The sequence below is a fragment of the Pholis gunnellus genome (genome assembly GCF_910591455.1).
Source record: "Pholis gunnellus genome assembly, chromosome: 17".
Classification (NCBI taxonomy): domain Eukaryota; kingdom Metazoa; phylum Chordata; class Actinopteri; order Perciformes; family Pholidae; genus Pholis; species Pholis gunnellus.
In genome coordinates this window covers 20,395,010-20,416,842 of record NC_136544.1, presented here as the reverse complement: position 1 = coordinate 20,416,842, position 21,833 = coordinate 20,395,010, and positions in this window count along the sequence as shown.

Below are 21,833 nucleotides of genomic sequence, written 5' to 3'. Positions count from 1 at the left end.
AGTTTGATCTAACGAGGCCATTGTGGTGCATTATTTCCTCTCCGCTTGTGACAACTTCTTCATTTATTTTCCCGAAAGAGCCACTATCACAGGAAATGATGAAATCTCTTGACAATGTTATTTTATGACGCACAGAGAAGAAGCAACAAAGGAGCAACTCGAGGCAACCCGCCGGAGATGATTGACAGCTCAGTAAGTCATTCAAATCCAGATTATATACCTCCGTACATAACTACCTTACACACTGTTCACATGTTTGACTCGAGGTCGCAATCCAAACCGTTCTGCACCTCGTTCCTTTTGTTTTTTTTGTCATTTGTAAATTTGTTTTGTAATAATTGGTCCTTGAAACCTTCAACGCTGTTGTTTTTGTAGATAAGTTTCTAAATTATCAGCAGAGCTTCACTATCAAATACAAAAACAAGACATCGTTAAGGCTCGTGTTATTTTGGAAACTTTTTTAGCGATTTGTCCCGTTTAAATGAGGCCTTTAAACGTGTACGTGCTGGAGGTTCAGTGATCGTGTCCAGAGGATTGAGCTCAGTGCCCAGAACACACCGTGTGTGTGTTGGGTGATCCATCTCCACTAACATCCTGAGCTCCCCGTGACGCCGGTTGAGTTCAGCATCCCTCTGTGTGTGAACGGGGCCAGCGTGGAGTTCATTCATTCATGATTTATTTATTTGTTGACTTCATTGTTGTCACTTCATTCGAATTAATTACAGATTGTTTCCTTTGGTCTACCAGTATTATTGCACATTTGCAAATTCTTCTATAGCGTGTGTGAAATGTAAAGATCAGTTTGCATCGCTGTCAGCGGTTAATTGGTTCTAAATCGATGTTAATAATTAACAGTTTAACCGGCAATAAGAGTTTTGACCGATTAATGCTAGTCACTAAAATGAGAATAGCCGTCCACCTTAATAAAGGTCAACCGGCCTGACGTGAGCCTCTGGTCGCTAACTTCAGCGCTAACGCTCTTCACTTTAATCAGCAGGTGGCAAGCGAGACGTTCTTGAGGAGTTGCAGCATTTGTTCAGCGACAGATAAAGTGTCCACACGCTGCACTGCTGCGATCACCGCTATGAAGTTACTGCACACACACACACACACACACACACAGCGGGCTGCAGGGGCTTACAATACACTGGTGTAAACCCTGACATCGAATGCCGGGCAGACACACAGCTGACAACCTTCGCAGCTGAACTAATTTATGCGGCGGAGACTCCGTGGCTGCTAACTCTCTCTGACGGGTGAACCGGGGCCTCTGAACGTGCACCGCGGCTTTAACCTGTTTGTTCATCGGCTGTCGTTGCAGTCGGATCGGCTTGTAAGCCACTTCAACTGCAGCACCCCTTGCATGCAAAGGCACTAATCCCGTCGGTTGTCGGTTAATGATCGGTTAACGAGGGTCAGTCAGAAAAAAGAAAAAAAAAGGTTTAAATTAGCAGCAAACGTGGTCCTCGGCTCAGAACACGCTCAGAGAAACTGAAGAGGGGAAATGGGCAGCAAGTGCATTTTATGATAAAAACAATAAACTGTAACATTGTGTTTGTGGCTCCTCTACATACAGTAACTCATAGAATACCTGCAAGCCTTCTCCTTCAATCATAATTTAAACAATCTATCTTAACACGTTCACGGTCGACTTGAGCTTTAAATGCGTGAAGTAATGAAAAGGAACAAATGCTGCCGTGTTTCCTTCCAGTACATTCAGAGCCGGGATCCTAAATATAACATGTAACAGCAGATACAGCTTACCCAGCCTCACCCGACGTACAGCGAGACAGCGCGCACACACACACACACACACACACACACACACACATCAATCGACAGCATATCAACACCCACTGTGGACTCCCGCCTGCTTATGAGAATGTGTCGCCTCTTGTGGCACCCGGAGCAGATAGCAGGAGGCCGAATCAGAGTGTTTAACTCGGGCTCCAGCGAATGGCTGTAGGTCACCACTGTATCATCTCCCCACCGCGCACACACACACACACACACACACACACACACCATCACACACACACACACACACACACACACACAGAGAGAGGGGCTGCCAGGTGGCTTTTATTTGACTTTAATGTGGAGAAATATTAGATTTTTCCCGGGCAGGCTAAATCCTTCCCCTGGGCTGCCAGATAGTCCTGCAAAACCGTCCACTGAAGACGGGTCAATAAGAGCCCTGATGCCAAATCTCCTTAAACTCGCTCTTTATTCATGAATATGTGCTGAAACAATCTTCTGGAGGTATTAGGGAGTTTGTGAACGTTAGTCCTAATCCACGTTAGTTAACACTTTTGGACAGAATTTTAAACATGCTCACTATTGCACTTTAAGCCCGTAAGGAGGATAAACGATGTGCCACCTTTGGCTGCTCCGGCTGTGGAGGCAACATTTTGACTTTTTTTAATCATCAGTGTGTTATTGTTGGAGTAATTAGGCTACCTGCTGCAGGTATAATTACTGCAAACAAATGAGAGCGTGCCGGCAATGATTGGGCGCCTCCATCTCACGGCGGTGGTGTTTCTTTATTCATGTCCTGCTTCATCTAAAGAAGATATTTAATAGTATTCATTTCAATGCAAAAGATAAACATATTACATTTTTCTGTTGGCCGTTTTTTTGCTCCTACTCCGTCCGAGCGAGAGAATCTAAATGTTTTGCTCTTTCATTCCAATAACCCACTGCTCATTTCAGCAAAAAAAAAAACATCTCCACAGTTCACAGTCTGGTCCAGTTTCCAGCTGTTGGCCTAAAATTGATTCTCAGCTGGCGGATTCTGAACTACAAATCTTGGAGGAAAGAACTTAGCTTGAAAGATTTAAGCTCGCTTCTGTAACGCCGCCACAAAATGAGGAGCCGGCTGCCAATCCGCGCCGCAATATCCCCGTTTTTCCTTTGTTTAATTACACCAGTGTGTCAAAATGTATGTAGTAATGAGTCTTAATGTCAAAATAATGCACGTGTCACCATTTGAATATATATATTTTTCAGGCTAATAGGAGCCACATGACAGGCTTGGACACTGTTGTTTCATTACTGCACCGTTACTGCCATTAAATCAAACACGGAGCCGTCACCGGAACCTGCAGGAAACTTAAAGGGATAATGAATAGCAAGGCACGTTTTTAAATGCAGAAGGAATAGTCTACACGCCGTCAGTGTAGTTGAATCATAGGAGCGCCTCACACTGATTGATGTACCAGAACAGTGATTCTGATGAGCTATACAGGCGGCTCTGTACCGGGCCACACAGGAAATGTCACATTTAACTGGTTAGCTAGTGGGACCACTAACAACCAGCGCTGAGGACACAATCCGTCTTCATCAGCAGTAAATACGAGGAGAACTTTCTCACGCCGCATCAGAAACACAAATACATTTAGATGCTGATGTTACCCGCTCACAACCCGTCAAATACCGACGCCTGCATGGTCGCTTCAAACCAAAAGGGAAAAGGTTGTGTTTTCGGGTTAAAATAGTCTGCTTGTTGTGTACGTTACATGACAAATCAATGGTAGAATAAGTCAGTGTTGACTTGGTTTCACACTGGACACAGACAGCGGTCTCCTGGGTGAGAGTCCTGTGTTTGTCCACCCTGACCTCCCGACGTGGACTTCCTCGCTCTTTGCACCGCGTCAGTTGCTCTGACCGTCTAATAACAACGCAGCTGGTTTTACATCGGAGTTAGTTGAAAGCCTGGTGCGTCTCATAGAGATGCTAAATTTAGACGCTGATCAAGCGTCGGTATTTGACGGAGTGGGAGTGAGAACGGATCGGTTGCTCTGCGTCTGCTTGATGTATTACTTGCCACCGCATCCACTGCGTAGGGTGATAAATAGGCCAGATGTTGTGTTTTCAGCTCGTTCTGTACGACGATAGTGACAGAAAGCCTCCACACAGAGTCAGAGTCCTCATCGGTTCTTTACACGTCAGGCTGCGTTCACACCACATCAGACGTTGGGGCGGTTTCGTTTTCGGGTTGTATGTTCAGTTCTCTACCTGAATGCACTGTACTCACATTCAAGTGAACGGGAGGACGCTTTCCTCGTCAACACCTGCTTTGGTGTAAATGGGTTATTCTTGTTGCTATGGTTTCCCATGATTTAAACTATAGGAGTTAGTCCAACAGACTTCGTCAGCCCATCCCCCAACAAACACCGTGGAACGTTAATTAAGCCTGACCATATGTACCTCTTGCTTTCACTCAATGTGAATACGCAGTGTGACGGAGGTGTGTGTGTGTGTGTGTGTGTGTCTGCTGATGCGAGTGTGTGTCTGTGGGTGTGGTGCACATATGGGAGGACCCGTTAAAAGGACCCATAAAACACACACTCATACCTTTACACGCACACACAGAGACGACTTGAAGCCGAATGATTGTACTCCGTGACCTCCGTGACTTCCGAGCCTCCGTTCCTTCCTTCCTTCCTCCCTCCCTCCCTCCCTCTCCCTCCCTCCCTCCCTCTCTGTGTACGAGCCAGCTCGCCGCATATTTCCCCGTGTTTTACACTCATAATAAAATGCTCCATCCCGCTCCTACACACTCCTCCTCCCCCTCCACACGTTCCCCTAATGAGATAAATTAGCGCCTTGCAACAGATGCATGGAATATACACTAATGGCCACCATCTGTCACTCATCTCTGGGAGACGGAGTGAGAACGCGGCGCTAAATCCGATCACAAGCCCCTGGCAGGGGCCCCACCACGGCGAGGAGGAGGAGGAGGAGGGAGAGGAGGGAGGAGGAAGACACTCAGAGAGAGAGGAAGACAAAGAGGGAGAGATAAAGAGTGCAGTGCCGAGCGAGGAGGGGGTGGCAGTGTGGAGGTTTTAGGTGCAGACCGGACCGAGGTACGGTACAGTAAGTGGTGGAGAGGCGTCGGCGCTGCAGTACAGCGGGTTAGACCTGCTAGTGATTCAGCAAAGCATAACAAGATCATCTTATAAAAAGTGTGGAAAGGGGGTTTGTTCAACTCCCTCTGGTCACTGATGAAAAATGTTTTTTTATATCTCAGCATCAAGTTCCCTTTGAACTGACTAACTTTCTGATATTGTGGAAGTGAACGCAGGGAGATCTTACCTCCTTTATGCAGGCCTGCAAGGACATTTCTCTATTTTCACTCTTTCATGTGTTGCATTGCTGAATTCGGAGTGCGTCTCCTTCATGTTCAGGCTTTTGTTCTTGCGTGTGTTTGGCCCTTAAGGGCCGCGGTACTTTACAACGGCGCACACCTCCACCATTAACACTTGAGATTAAAATCAGGATGTCACGACAGCAAATCAGACCTCCTCTTGTATGAAGAAATACTAGATTGTTCTATTAAGAACAAATATCTATGTGTAATATTTATCTCCTATCTGATAACATCAACAAAGGAGACAAACAAATGAGGCTTAAATTAATTCAATTAACTCCAAGTTGATGATGACACAGTTGACATTTCTTCTCCTTCAGCTTTTTTTAAACTTCAATTTTCATACATTTCTTACTCTCAACACTTAAATCCTTGAATTCATAAAAGACGGTATAAAAGGTATAATGGCGTCTTTGAGATGGTGTGTGGAATCTTCCAGATGAAGCGTGGTTCCTGAGGTGAAGCCTCTCTGTGAGAGGCTAACGTTTAAAGCTCCTCGAGCCAATTTGATCGCAGAACAAGTTGAAGAAACAGACGCTTCTTATTCTGACGGATGTCTGTGAGTAACGACTGCTTTGGTGAATTATCTTGTTATGTGGAAGTCTGATCTCACAAAGGAGAACTAGATTTCCGTGAGACTCACTGAACAAATAGAGCATCTCGAGGTAAAGCTCAGCTATATGCATGTGTACAGAATTATACTTTAATCAATCGAAACGACGACTAGCAAACCCAAATATCTCTAGATTGTATAAATATGTGTCTGGACTTCATAGGAACCTTTAAATAATGCAAAGGGCCGTTGTGAGAGAGCAGCACGGCTTTGCACTTCAGTTCAATGTCAGAATGAGCGGGGAGGAAACTGTGTGCGAGGGAAGACTTAAGCACCTCTGCGAAGGGCTTAAGTAGCAGTCTGAATTGCACCATTTATGCATAAGGTAAAAAAAAAAAAAATGAAACGGTAAAAAAAAAAAAAGCCTCGACGTCAACTCTCACTCTGGGATCCATCACAGATATTCTAATAGAGCTTCCCCCTTGACGGCCGGTAATTCCCCCGGCAGCGTTCGCCCGTCAGGACGGCGAGCTGCTGCAGAGCAGACGGACGTTGTGACAACCTGCTCCGGGCCGTATACCTGCGCCGGGATAAAAGAAAAAAAGTCTGCTTCCTGATATCTAATGTCGCCGCGACACTTCCTCTGTGCAAAGAGCCACGAATCCATTTAGAGAATGCAATCAGACCGTGATGTATTCCAGGCCTCTAGCCCGGCCCGCGCTGTACATTAGCATGCGGCTTATGATGAAAGTGAAGGGAAACAATGAGAAACAAAAAGGGTGATGAGAAGGCAGACGAGCTACATATCTCTGGGAGCAGGAGGGATGAATCACCCCGCAGGAGCTGCCCTGCACAGCTTCCACGAGAACAAATGGACTAAAGCCAACTACAATTAATCACTATTTGCATGGACTCGGCCATACTTCTTTTTTAAACTGATTTAACTAATGACAACAAGAGGAAATTAATTACTTGTTGCAAGAGAAGAAAGAGAGTTGGAGGAGAAAGATTGGGACTAAAAGCAGATAGAGCAATGTTAGCATGCTAAAATCACTAAATAATGAAAACGTTGGGACACAGCGGGGGTTTAATCCTAAATAAATTAAATTAGATATTCATGTATTTAAAGTTAAAACGACAAGCTTGGGTGCTCTCTTTTTTTTTTGTCAAACAGAGGCTGCGTGTAACGGACAGAACCGCTGATCCCAATAAAACTCAACCAATCCAACAATCATACCGCATCAACATTTCTACTGAAGGCTTCACATAAAAAGTAACTGGCCTCATAAAAGCGTGTCAAATACGACCAACCTCTCATAAAAGCTCTGATGAAATTCTCAGACAAAACTATAAATGGCATCTGTAGAGAGAGAAAAAATAAAATAGTGCACTTTATAGAGCGGAGCTGGACTGCTTTAGTGCGTTTTTACAGTCAGATATGTAAACCCCGTGACTCACATCTGACCGCTATTAACGGCAACACAAAACCTCTGCAGCCTTCAACATCACAATGATGCACAACATCCAATCTAAACATCTCTGCACCGCTTACACCTCGACTGCACCTGATTGATCCCTGAATGAGGTTACTTCATGAGTGCATCTAATAGTTTGTGTTTAAAGTTCTCCCTGAAGTAACTTCTAGCTAGTTTTAGAAATATAACGAGGAAGTTACGAGAGCATGTTGAGTTGTAACATGAATTCCCGTTTTAATTGTATAGCAGCATGCAACACATTAAACACACAAACTGATTCTTTTAGAAGGTAGCATGAACCGTCTTGGTCATAATTTATGATATTTTTATATGTATTAAGTTTATCAGTGGTTGAGGATGTAGTCAGCTGGCGTGTGATTAATAACATTTGAGTCCATAGAGGGACGATGATGACTTTCACCCAGGAGACCACTGTTTGTGTCCTCTTTAAAACCCAAAGTGAGCGTTGATTCACTTTAAGTCAACATCTGGATACCAAATGTAAAGTTAAGTTGTAGGAACATAAGACTTTCACCAATGGGAGCCCTGTTAGAAACCAGAAAGTGAAGGTTGGCTTATCTGCATTATTGCAACATCATTATTATTCTTTAACATTAAAGGCCGATCCGTTTAAAATGATGGTAATTAAAGTCATTGTTGAGAATTCTCAGTGAATGACACATTACTTCATAGACTCTAATCTGTGTGTAAATGCTGGTTTGTTTTGGTGTGACCTCTTTAAATGATGAACTCTCCACCAATGAAAGGCTGAAGTTATAACGAGGCTTAGTTGGAACCCACTGAACAATCATTTACTGCATATTAATGAACGCGGTCCTGCAGAGAAGAGGGGAGCTATTTTATTGAGCAGCTTTTCCTGAGAGTAATAAAGTCTTTTTTCCTCCTGCTGATTAGAAGGTTTGGTACGCAGCCATGTCCTCCGCACGCTGTTTCATTTTCTTTTGTGATTGGTTGCTGATTAGTTGGATGTAATTGTTTTGGGGTTTTGTAGTTCCCGTCTTTCTTTCCCTTTTTTTGTGTCCGTCCCTTTAAAGTCCTCTGAGACTTCAGCGTGATAAAGAGCTCTGAAGATATATGACTTTGAACTTTAACTTGAACTTTATCTGCCTCTCTGTCTCCTTCCTTTTTCTTTTCTCCATCTTTCACTCCATCTCTCGCTCTCGTCCTCATTTACATGGACCCGGCTGGCCCGAGCAATCCATTAGCTCTGCGAGGATGTCGAGGAGATCCATGCAAATAAGTGTGAAATTACACCGTAATCACTCATGTAAATCACACCGGTTCTCAATCTGGGCATCATTTCTTTGTGCTTGTTTAGAAAATGGTGTGCGGAGGTGACGGGTGAGGTTATTGGAGAGAGAGAGGAGGGGAGGGGGGGAGACAATAAAATAAGTTTGAGAAGGAGGAGGATGTGAAAAACACTCCAAAAAAGCTTTGATTTTTTATTCAGTGCTGAACTCAATTTTCCTGTTGGATTCAGATTTTAAAAATTCATACAGTGATCAAAAAATTTCCGGCAATGCGAGACTTCCAGCGCGGAGGCTTTCAGCCTCTTCTTTGACGACGAACAAGGAGAGGATGAAGAGAAGGAGACTGATGAGACGGAGGGACGAGGACGCGTGAGCGGCTACAGAGCCACAGTTCAGTGAACAGGAGAACACGTTAAAGCGCCGCACAGAGAGAACAATGTGACAAAACACTCTGTCCTCAATGAAAGAATTTACGTTTAGAGAAAAATTCAATTCAAGAAAAGATTAATTCCACCAGAATGTTACGGCGCTCGCTTGTGTCCTCTTCACTGCACTACTGCCTTAAAGGAATACAAATGTCAACTTCAGGGAAGTGAAAACACAAAGAGACGTTTTACAGCCGCCGGGAACGTACGAAAAGGTGTCAAAGGTGAAACGTCATCTTCTTATTCGCTAAGAGGAGGAAAAAGACAAAGCAATGCATCGGCCAATCAAATGTGAGCAAACACGCGATGTGAACGCACACAATCCCGCTTCCTGTGTGATCATCAAGACGGAAGACGAACTGATTGATCAATATTTACATCACTAATATTTATCACCATTATTCATTGATTTTAGGGACAACATATATTCATTGCACTAAATCCACAGAGTGCTGCTTCCTCTTCCTCGTGCTACGTTTCTAATGTTCAAATCTTTGTATTAAGACAATAAAATAAGGTTCTTCTTCTAGACCTGAATTTAGACATGAAAGAATAAAAGCTTCATGACAGTAACGGAACAAAATTATTTGTTTGTGTTTCATCCAGGAAGTAACCTCCAGTTCTGAAGAGTGAAGCTTCACGTGTTAAAGCTGCATTCCCTCTAGTGTCCACCAGGGGGCGACTCCTCTGGTTGTATAGAAGTCTATGAGAAAATGACTCTACTTCTCTCTTGATTTATTACCTCAGTAAACATTGTAAACATGAGTTTATGGTCTCAATCTCTAGTTTCAAGTCTTCTTCAATACAGCATGATGTTCATTTAGTAAATGATGGTCCATTTAGAGTCACACAGACCATAAAGCAGGGGATGCTTTAGGGGCGGGGCTACACAGTGATTGACAGGTAGCTACCAGAGACGTGTACGGCGTCTCTACGTCACTCCTCCTCAGTCCAGATGTGGTCACTTCCTGTTCGCTGGTTGTAAAAAAAACAAGATGGCGAGGGCGAAATCGCCAAACTCAAGGCTTCAAAACAAAACCAGTGTGTGACGTCACAACGACGACTACGTCCACTTCGTATCTACAGTCTCATTTTCATGAGTTTACGAGCGGTGTCGTGTTCTTCACAGATCGCACTATGAAGTCACCGGCTGCTTGTTCGTCTGTTCTCTCCTCGTCACATTGTGGTTTTCAGCACAACTTGAGAGAAACATTAGTTTTGTTTGACAGAGGTGGTGTGATGCTGTGTCTACGGGAGAGGACGACACAGCAGATCAACCATTGCTCAGCGGGCTAACATCCCATAAACAACATGACGTCATCAACAGCACACAAACGTCATGGGTCGCCTGGACCCGGTTCTGAGAGTAGCAGCAATTATTAAACACATTTATGTTGTGGAATATATATTTTTACAAGTACAGTCCTTTTCTAAATCAATTGGTGCAGAGAGGAACGCATGCATCTGTCAATCCAGTGAATACCATGAAAATCATTTAGTTGCAAAATGAGGATATTAAGAGGAGAGCTACTGTGCCATTACATGCTACATAATCGTCATATCAACACTTGCATCATCACTGGGAGACACAACATCACGCAGAAAGATAATCTCCATAGAAGCACGAGGCCACTGAGCCACTTGAAGGCCTGAGCAGCAGTAAATAAGTCCCTTTGATCAAAAAGGACTAAGATTGGTCATCAGATGTGTTGCTGAGTGGGACCAGGCTGATCACACATCGCACATCGCGTGTCCTGTTGCAGCCGTAACACACAGCGTACCGCCCCGTGTGTCACTGCGGCGCCTGTGTACGCACACGTGCGGGCGTGTCAGGCGTACAGTACGCTCGCCGACGAAGACGAGCGGCCAGACGAGGGATCCGGATTTGGGCTCAAATACAATCTGTGGAGGAGTCACTCAACGAGCTGACAGCCGTCAGTGAGTCCTGGTGGGGAAGAGGAGCTGAGCCACTGTGGTCAAACACACACACACACACATACACACAGTATACACAGCAACAGAGAGACTCCATCAGCGCCGGGGAAGCTCAAACAGACAGATGGGCTAATTCGTGCCTCACTGTGTGTTATGAAACATTATCTCTGTGTCAGTGAAATCAAAATAACATTTTGGGTGTAAACGCAGAGCTCGTATCTGCCAACACAACACCACATGGCCGTGATGGATGCATATGGACGGTGATGCATGGCACACACAACAAAAAAAAGAAAAGAATGTTCTGTTGGTAGAACTGCTGCAGAAGCTGTTTATCGAGTCATCTGGGGTGAGCTGCACGCGGCCGTATATGTTTGCCAATCGCGTCCCCCCCCCCCCCCCCCCCCCGTCCCCCCCACCTGCCAGCGCACAAATTAAGCCATCGAATCAATTTCAAGAGTCTGGAGGCAAATGAAGGCCGTTACAGGCGTTGCATTTTATTTGCTCTCTATTCAAAATTAAAGGCTATTGACGGACGCCGTTGTTTTGTGGTCTTTCCACCACTCAGCGGTTAAGAGCGGGGGGGGGGGGGGGGGGGGGGGGGGGGATAGGTGGTCGCGGCTGCATTTCAATGGGCTGCCCCCTTTAAAACGGCCGGCTCCTTTATAATCCCCCCCCCCCCCCCCTGCTGGGTGTTTGTGTATGCGGGGAGTGTATTGGAGCTAACTGAACCTGGCTCACTGCTCTCCGCGGATGTTTTGTTGTCAAATAACGGGAGAGTGATGGGGTCCTACCCCGCTGCGAGCCACCGCAAAGATTAGACAGATCTTCACACTGGACGATTGGTGAAATTTATCACTGTCACTGGGTGCCAATCCAGGCAGTTCTTTTTTTTTTTTACTCTCTCTCTCCCACCGCCCCCCCCCCCCCCCACCTGCACTGTTTGTGGTGGTTTCTCATTTGGAACCTGCAGAACCATGTTGTCATGCGTGCTCTCCACTCCGATAGTGATAGCTTTAAGCAGCGCCTCAAAAAACATCACCCTCTGCTTCACGCTCTCTGCACAAATGCTCGTCGTGCTTCTCTGTCTGCCGTGCACGGGAACTTTTTAAGGGGGTGGAGGTTGATTTGTGTTGGTGTGTGTGTGTCGTGACATCATCGAGCATGTGAGGAATATGGAAAAGTAGGAAAGAAGTGGTGTGTGACAGGTGGGAATATAGACCCCAATTCTGTATCGTTGACTGTTACCATCAATTTAAATAAATGATGGACGCCTTTCGTCCACTTTGCTAATAATAGAGGGATTTTGTGTAGTCATAATATATGTGTAGTTATGATAACACAAAAGATGATCTATTGATGGTTCTTAAGAGCCAGCTGACGTGACAGTCAGGGAACAGCAGACTTCTACTCTAAAACACTTAATTTAAACACTGCGTGCAGCTGTGTGTGTTAATATGCATATGTGTGCAAACTGGTTGCCAGAGAAGCATCAAGCATCAATTTTCCCTTCCTTTAGTGAGCTGAGAGGCCTCGTTTCCAGCCAGCAGATTCTGATCCCTTTTCGAAAGCGCTGCTGGAATTAGCATGCAGGAGGAGAGCGCTGAAAGGTGCTCTGGCCCTTAACTCAATCTCTCCCTCTATCTCTCTCTCTCACACTCCATCTCCCCCTCTTCCTCAGGTAAAAGTAATGGATTGCAGCTGGCTCTGGCCTCCGTCCTGTCGCGTCACGCCTGCTAGCCAGCCGGCCAGCCGGCCGGGCGGGAGGGCAGAGCTGCAGGCTCTGTTATTTAGCGTCCATTCCTCCACAGTCACACTCGCTAACTCTGAGGCCAGCTGTCCGAGCACACCGGGCCTCGAGCGCGGCGGCGCCGCCTTAACTGAGAGGTGACACCCCCCTCCACGTTCTTTAACAGATTGCCACCTCGGGCCCGCATATCTGAATACCAATGAATCCCCGACTGCAGCCGCGGACACGAACAGTGAGGTGAAATCAAAGAGACATCCCATTATAACAAACAATGAACGAGTCAAACTTTCTCACTTTTCTAAACCAACTTTCTACTTTCTTTGAGGGGAATTGTACCGCGTGGAACAGCTCATATTTTAACTTGTAGATTGAATAAAAACGAGCTGCAACAAAAGATCATTCTCTTTTTCTTTTGGATGGAAGTTTATAAAATACCCAAAACATGATGAATGCATCTTTCACAAGTTCTGAAACGTCAAGGTGACATTTTCAAACGCTTCTCTTTGTGTGACCAACAGTTCCAAACACACATTTAATATGTTTAACATCTCATACAACACAGAAAATCTGAGAATGTTCCCATTTGCTCCGTGCCACCGAGTCACGGACTCACTCGTGTCGGCCTTAACGTGTAACGCGACAGCGTCGGTTAGTAGCGTGCGTGTAGCGCCACCACGCGGCAAATAAGAAACTACGGACCGTATGAAGTGGACGCAGTCATCGTGATGTTTGGTTTGTGGACTGCCGTTTTGAAGCCTTGTTTTTTGCAACCGGTGAACAGGAAGTGACCATATTAGGACTGAGGAGGAGTGACGTAGAGACCTGTCAATCACTGTGTAGCCCCGCCCCTAAAGCATCCCCTGCTTTATGGTCTGTTTGACTCTAAATGGACCATCATGTACTAAATGAACATCATGCTGTATTGAAGAAGACTTGAAACTAGAGATTGAGACCATAAACTCATGTTTACAATGTTTACTGAGGTAATAAATCAAGAGAGAAGTAGAGTCATTTTCTCATAGACTTCTATACAACCAGAGGAGATGAAGACACTTGAATTGGAGGTTGCCGCCTGGTTTTAACGCGTGTTGTCACCATAACAACTAAAAACATTAAGACATTTTTCGTTGCGCAAGTCAAATGACCACGACAAACTGCTTAATGTCCGTTATGCTCTCAGCGCTCTCAATCGAGCTCTGATAATAACACAGTACGAACAGGCGTCAAAGCAGGAGGCGCCAAGCAGGAGGCGAACCAGCTCAGTGACTGTAGCTGGTGAGGAGACGGAAACACTGAGCAGCTAAAGAGTCCAAACCGGAGATAAAAGAGGAGCGAATACTGGACTCACATCCATCAGATGTGTTTTAAAAAATCTAAATCCCAACACAAACTAACTTTGGGGGGGGGCAGCTGTGTAATCGGTCCTGACAGTCACTCGGGCCGGCGCTCCCACTGCAGCGGCCCTGTTGTGTTGATGGGAATGTAAATGTCGGAGTAAGTAGACGTGCGGTGGCATGTGCGAGTCGGAGTGAATGTTGACGTACAATCAGCGCAGGAGCCCCTCACTGAACTGACAGCTGTCTGCGGATCCTGGTGGGGAGAAAGCCTGAGACACTGCTCTTAATGAATGTGTGCTGCCATCTCACACACACACACACACACACACACACACACACACACACACACACACACACACACACGAAGTGTACTGCAACATGAAAATATAAAATAACCCCAACTACAGCGAGGACTTTTCATTTTGTGGAGTCTCTTTAGAAAGCCTCTCGTGTTGCTGCAGCAGGTCTGACAGTCTGCTCCTCTCAGTCCTGGTTCTGGTTCTCCCTGTGCCTCCCTTCCCCTCCAGCGGGCCCAGCAATGCGTCCCGGGTCTCCAGCAGCGCGGTGATGGCGTTGGCTCCCAGCGGGGACCGGAGGAGCAGCGAGGAGGATAATTAAGAATAACTATATAGAAATAGACCATCTTCTCTCTGGTGGTCTCGTTTGCTGATGTAGGTCACACAGAGGATCGGGATTAAAACGGGACTGTTTTAGAACCAGTTTAAAGTTATTAATAGTAACGTTAATCACAATTACTGCGATGAGTCATATTCGGGGGAATGCAGATGAGCAGCATTGTCAGCTATACAAGATATCTGGCAACCAGCACTTGTGTGACTTTTTCAAAGTAACACTACAGCTCTGAAGAGGACACAACATCTGTGGCCACATTACGAGGCACCGGTCTAACAGCTAAATGACTTAACATCTCGAGGGGAACACGTCTGGAAATCTGCCAAACACAAAGCTGAACGTTACCAACACCTCACAGTAGATGTTGTACATCAGCCAACATCCAATAGAAACGTCTGCAGCGGGCTTGGTCCTGTTCCACGGCGCGGTGATGTTTTATTCCAGCAGCTGCATGTTGAAGTTAGGAACGCAGTTTAAGTAAGTTTCACAGCTGGAAGGCACACAGCTTGCAGGAGGCTTAGGGAGGCTTTGGACAAAACTCTGCGTGTTCTTTCAAACTCAGATCGGGGCTCCGGTTGCATCACTCATTAAACTGAACCTGCTGGCTGATGTTTACTTTGTGCGACTCACTTTCTGTTCACTGAGTCGCGACACTTTGTGCTTTCAATTTGAATAAACAGACTGAAAGTCCTAAATGGATCAGACTCTATATACTGTAGCCGACACTGACGCACGTGTTAAAGACAAGGACGTGTTTCCCACACCAGCTCTCCTGCCTCTGTGTTCTTGATAAATGTGGAGGAAGAAATAAAAGTCAATGATAATTTGATATTTATTATGTTTTGTTTGGAGCATCAGTTGTGATGATGATAATACGGTCTTTGATTTTAGCTAAACTTGGTGAAAACCAAGTAATGCCGCCTTCCCGCTGCATGACGCGGCTCCGCTCAGTCGAGTTTCCAAACGAGCTGAGCCGAGACGAGAAGGTGGAGCCAAAACACTGCAGACCGTTTGATTGGTCGGAGATAACGCTCCCCAAGGACGTCCTGTACGAACCCGATGTTTTTAAAAAGCCAAACTACAATCAAAAGCTATTATTTTTGTATTCACTCGACCTAGATTAGCAGCAGGGCTCGGCAGTAATGGGTTGCCAGGTTGTCATTAACAACCATTTTGAGAAATTGGCAACCGATTCCTGGTCTTTGGTTTTAAAATACAAAAAATAGGGACAACAAATAAAGAGAAAGTGCCCCCCAAACTACTAGTTATGTGTTGCATTAGTGACATTTAAATAAATATCTGTTACAGTCAGAACCAGACAACGCTGCTCCTAAGCTAGCACATCTGCAGGAATATGTTTATTAGAGACGATAGAGAAGCAAACACAGATGTTTGACTGTGGGGTATGAAAGGGAGTGATGTAGTACCCGACGTCTTTGAGCTTGACTCAACACATTACTGCAACGCATGTACAATGTCACATTTTCCTCATTAAGCTGATGCATAACCGCATAGTATCTTAATTTCTCCTAATTATAGGCGACTAAAATGGCAACCTGCCTGGTTTACCTTCCTTCCAACCACTTTTAAAAGTTTTAGCGTTGAACTGAACTTATGTCGCGTTAGATCTGCAATCACAAAGTCTGACACAGTTAAGACATTCCTCCCTGAACCAAACGCCACACATCCGTCCCGTGTTTCCCTCTCTGGTGAAGTGAAACAAGCGACGTCTCCGCTCACTTAAGGTGACAAACAGAGTACAGTCCCATTAGGAACAGCAGGCAGAGACGTACTGCCGCATTAACACATGTAATCGCGTTGAGCGGCGCCTGTGTGTGTGTGTGTGTGTATATAGTTTTTTTGCCGCTGCTTCATGAGGCCACAGTCACGCAGCTGCAATCATATCACGAGACAAAATGAATGTGAAGAGCTCGCTGTGTGTTTCTGCCTTCCACGCTGCCTTAACTTCTGTTCTGCCTCCTCACTTGCCAGGAGAATTAAAGCGCAGTGTGCAGTAATGGCAAAACAAGTGAAAACAGTCTCCATTAAATGTGATAATAAGCTGTGTGATAAAAACCGTGTTCGGAACAAAAAAACTAACAAAAAAAACTGCGACATGTGTCGTTCCGACAAGACGTATTAGTTCAGGTCTGTGCAAGCTGTTTCTAATGGGTTTCGGAAGGAAATCCGAACATTAGCATTAGAAACAAGACAGGATGAGCTCTGAACTGGGACATTAGCGGGTTTGGATGTTTCCTGGGCAATAAACAAAAATGCATCATCTCATAAACAACAGGAAGTGAGCTCTGAGTTTTCCCCTCCAGCTAACATGCTGCAGTCCTCGTCTTTTAATTGTAAGCCTGTTCAAACGTTACATAAAAACACACGCCTTATTGCCCATGAAGATGCAGGTGCAGGTGTCTGTGTAACCGTTGGCAAAAAGAAGGACTAAAAAAGGACAAGTCACGCGGCCTACACGCCGTGAACGCCTCCATCTGGAACTGCAAACGCTGTCATTTGTCATTTTTTTTTTCTTCCTTAAATTTGCCCGATACGCAGGCAGCAATGACAGTCATCTCCGAATGTCATCGGAGCGAACAATTAACAGAGCAGCAAAAAAAATAAAATGTGAGGTCAGATATAATTAACATATGTGGCTGCTCAGCTATAATTGCTCAAGTCTAAAGCAAGTAATTAAATCATTCGATGTGAGCCACGCACACAATGACTGATTTTTGTTGTTGTTTTTTTTCCCCGCTACATCTGCAAGTGCGGGGCGTGGAGAAGCTGGTTCGACTTGCTGCTCTCCGTCAAACCACCCCTGGGACCCGCCGCCGCCGCACAAAGCGATAGACGCTCTGCTTGTAATCATTCAGGCAGGAATAGCTATAACACCGATGGGGGGGGGATGGGGGGGGGGATGCTGGGAGAAGTGGCGCTCGGTCCCATGGAAGCCAGGAGAGATCCTTCATCTCCGTTCTTTGATTCTGAGGAATCACAGAAGTTCGCTCACACGCTTTAAAGGTGCTCCTAATTGACGGCGTGGAGATCCGCTCATTATGATGCATGCGTCGGGGGGGGCCGACCTGTCAGGCCGAGGGGAGGTGGGAAGGGAGCGCCGCGGGAGTATTATCAGTCTATATTTCACAGGTGTCAGCGGGGACTCGTCCCCCCCCCCCCCCCCCCCCCGTTTCGTCCTCTGGGTGTCATTTATTAAATGAAGGGATGAAAGGGATGTTTAAGGTAGAAACACGGGCCTGCTCGGACGAGGGATTACACATTGTTACTGGAAGCAAAATTGCATTTGAACCTTGCTTGCAAAAAATCCAGCCTCCGGGGTATTTCGTTCATTTCTTCCCCCTAACAGCTACTCATGCTCACATGCTCTGATTGAACCTGGACAGGTTTCTGCACACAAAACGTTCATTTGCTACGAATCTGTGGATTATTTCCCTTTGGTTTCACACAAATTGTTTTAAAAATACAACATGAACATGTGCAGTCGAGAAAACTACTAGTTACCTGTCACAGCAAGACATCACAAGATCACGCAAGAAAGGCGGAATAAGAGACACGGAAGTCCGTCTTGTCAGGCTTCAAGTGAAGCCAGTGCACGGACCAATTAGCATCCTGTGAGGAGCTACTGGCAGCTAAAGGCGTAGCTCAGTGACGAGGTTAGCCTCGCTGCAATCAACTAGATCAGAACTGGAGAGTATTCCTCTATTAAAAGTAGAGCAAAGAACGACACTGAAGGCTTTTTTGCTCTTCTCCCGCAAGAGTTTGATTGACAGATGTTTCGTCCAATCACCTGCCAGGTATTGCTTGCTCTTTTCCAAACCGTTTTTCACATGCACTTGTTTTGTGATCTGACACCACTACAGGTTCAGATTTGTTTTATGCACAAGAATGACTCTCTGGAGTCAGGGAAAGGTCGTAGTTTGGGTTAAAGTCGTGTTAACCAGCGATGCCGCGCTGCTTCCTCTTTGCACCCGACTGACGAGAAGCAGATTTCTTACGAGCACTGGAGGGTTTTTGTCAATCGAAGGTAAACATGTCGTCGTTAAGCATCTGCTCAGATGCCATTTTATAGTTCTTTATAAAACCAACGAGAAGCAACAACAATAAAGTATAAAAAGAGTTTGTGTAGAAGCATTTGGACGTCTTTATGTGCAGTAAACTTTTTAACCTGTTTTGCAAACGATTGTGCAAAGAGTGTGTCTCGGATAAAGGGATGAGCCTCTGACTTCATGACACTTGACCAACGCACTCCTCTCCCTCAGTAATGCACTCTATAGGTGTTACAGACTGAAGGGTCGCTCTGCTCTCGCATCGGCCTCTCAGCCTGAAATCCTTAACTCTTCTAAATACTCTTTGTTTGAATAAAGAAGGTCAAACCTCAGCATCGTTTGTGTCGAACACTCTTCATTCTGAACGTCTGCGGACCGTTTCCACAACAGTTTGCATCCCGAGTGAATCAATTTAAATTCTATTCTTTTAGTTTCTACGTGCAGCACGGGGGAGGAAATAAAACCGGGCTCGACCCAGCGGGCTGGTCGCCTCGGCATCACCGGACCTCCGACTGTTTCATGACGACGCACAAATGCGTTCTGCTGCGTCAGGTTCCGTTGTGACCAAACACCATGAAATACACATACCCCATTCATACAGTTGGGGAAGTGGGAGTCCAACAGACCAACTGGTACATATCTTTGGACCGGGGGGGGGGGGGGGGGGGGTGCACCCAGGGAAAACCCACACAGTGCACGGCCTCCACACAGGGAGGGAGGGCCGCCGAGTCCTTCCTGAGGATTTGTTTCTGTCAAGGGAAGAAAGGCGCTGGCAACTTTTGACATCATGTTCTCAGCGGACCACGGATGAGGTCAGAAAGCAGTATATCATCTTTTTTTTTCCTCCCTTTTTCAAACGGTAAAACTCCACAGAGCACCTTGTTACAGTGTTTCTTCTTTTCATAATAAACCAATATGCTTTCAACCTCTGTGACCCGGAGACTGAAGCCTTCTGCAGCAAATTCAAAAACACTTTGCGTGTGCTCTGTTCTTGACATTTAAAACCATATAAAAATGAAAATGGGTCCCAATTAGAGCCGCAGGAAGCACACGGCCCTCTTGGTTCTCTTAGTAACTAGCTGGTTTAACCCCCCCCCCACACAAATGCCTTAAAAATTGACCTTCTCATTCCGGGAGCGGCGCTGAAAGCCACCTCGAGCGGCCTCACATCAAGCTATTGTGATGGTCGTCTTGCGAGGACGGGAAAATGTAAAAATAAGGCACAACAAAAAGGGAGCATAATCACACAGCACGTAGCTGCAGAGCCTTGCACTTAAATCAGTAAAGAAACATGACATTAACCACCGGGTATTAATGTAAATCACAGGAGTGGAAGACGCTAATAGCCACTTTAGGACAGATGATCATTATTGAGGCGATCGCCGGGCAGGATCGACATCATGTGCTGATTAAAAGTCTTAAGATATATGAAATAATGCGAGTGCGTCCTACAGAGCCGCCGACACCGACACACAGCAGCGCTGTAACAAGCTAATGTGGAGGGAGGCTGAAGCAAAGAAAGAAAGAAAAACGATGCTATATTTAAACTTGAGGGCGCCGAGGCAGGGATGTCGGTCGGATCACCTGTTGAGGAGCATTCATTTCAACAGGGGAACAAAGGTCAGCGTCCTTGCTGGAGCTTTGATTGGCAGGCGGGGGAGCTCGAAGCCCAGAGCGGCGGCCCAGCGGAGCGGCCAACGGTGGCGTGTGGCTCGGCCGGGGCCACATTTCTGACTCGATGCTGACTAACTGAGTGTGTCTGCTGACAGGGTGTCTGACTGATAGGATCACCCCGGGAGGCTCTTCCAGGCCCTTAACAAAGTGTCTCTTGATAGGCCGGGCCCGTGGCAGCGCCGCGAGGGCCCGCCCGACAAATTAAATTTAAGCCCCGGCTAATGCACGGACGTAATCATAAGAGTGAGCTGGTGATGAATTTTTCAGCGGGGTTACCGGTGGGGGCGCAGCGCGGGAAGAAGAGCTGCACCGCAGAATCCGAGATGCTCAAAGAGAGGTGAGGCGGCAGGCGGGTGGGGGGGGGAGAGAGAGAGAGAGGAGAGAGGGAGGGAGAGACACACAGAGAGAGAGAGAAATAGCCGAGTGTGACCTCAGCACTGTGTCGAAAAAAATAAAAAATCCTGCACTAAGGAGCCAAGGACTCGTATGAAAGGACAACAATAACACGCCATTATGAGATGTAACATTTTGCGACGACCCGCGTTTCCAGGGGGAAATTTGAAAGAAAAGCAATTTCACATTAAACTATCCGACACAATGCAGGTCTGCGGAGTAGAAGAGAGGGGGGAGGGGGGGAGATAGCGGGGAGTGTGTGTGAATGGTTGGTGGCGGCGGATGGTGAGGGTGGGGGTGAGGGTGGGGGGTGTTCAGGAGCTTCCTAACAGCCATTGGCCAACTGGAGTGAGACGCACACATCCCCTCCGCAGAGTTAAAAGGGATGGAGTGGATGAAATTTCAAAGCCTCCCCTGCAGACACACACTCTGCTTTGCACACATCAGCACTGAGATGTTCAAATATTCGCCGTTCCAGCCCGGTTTCATCTCTCCCGCACGCTCGTTTCAGACATGGTTCTGCTGCTGATTAATGAGAAAGCCAAACCCAAAAGAAAAACGGCTCTACATGCATATGTGCACAAGAACTCTCTTCTCCAAACGTCCAAACGTCACTTCTTCTTTTTTTCTTCTTCTTTTCCTTCAAATGACGCTAAAGAAACCGTCTTTAATTAAAAGACCACGTCTCCCCGGTCGTATATTTCCCATGATTACTTGCTGCAGGCGGTCCAAGAAAGTGAAAGTCACAGTGAGATAAGAGGAAGACGTGGAAGACGTTCACCTATTAAAACTCCGTTCACTTATTACGAACCAACAATGCGGCTTCTGATTAACCGGACACATTCACATCGTTATGAGATACATTCCAGAGGCGGAACACAAAGACCGACTCCGCTGCCCTTGTGCAGACAATGAAGGAGCCCTCGGAGCTGCGGCGTGTTTAGCTCTCCCTCCTCCGCTTTTTTTTATTTTCCCCGACTTGACAGCCTTGATTTGACCACTCGCCTCCTCGTTCTTTACGAGCATCCCTCACGCTGAACGTCTGCGGAGCCGCCGCCGTCGCTGCAGACCTCGGCCGTAAAACAAAAATGCGGCAGGATTGCATCCCCGGCATCACTAAATCAAGTGATGATTCTGAGATCTCCCTCTGAGATCTCCCTCTCTTTTT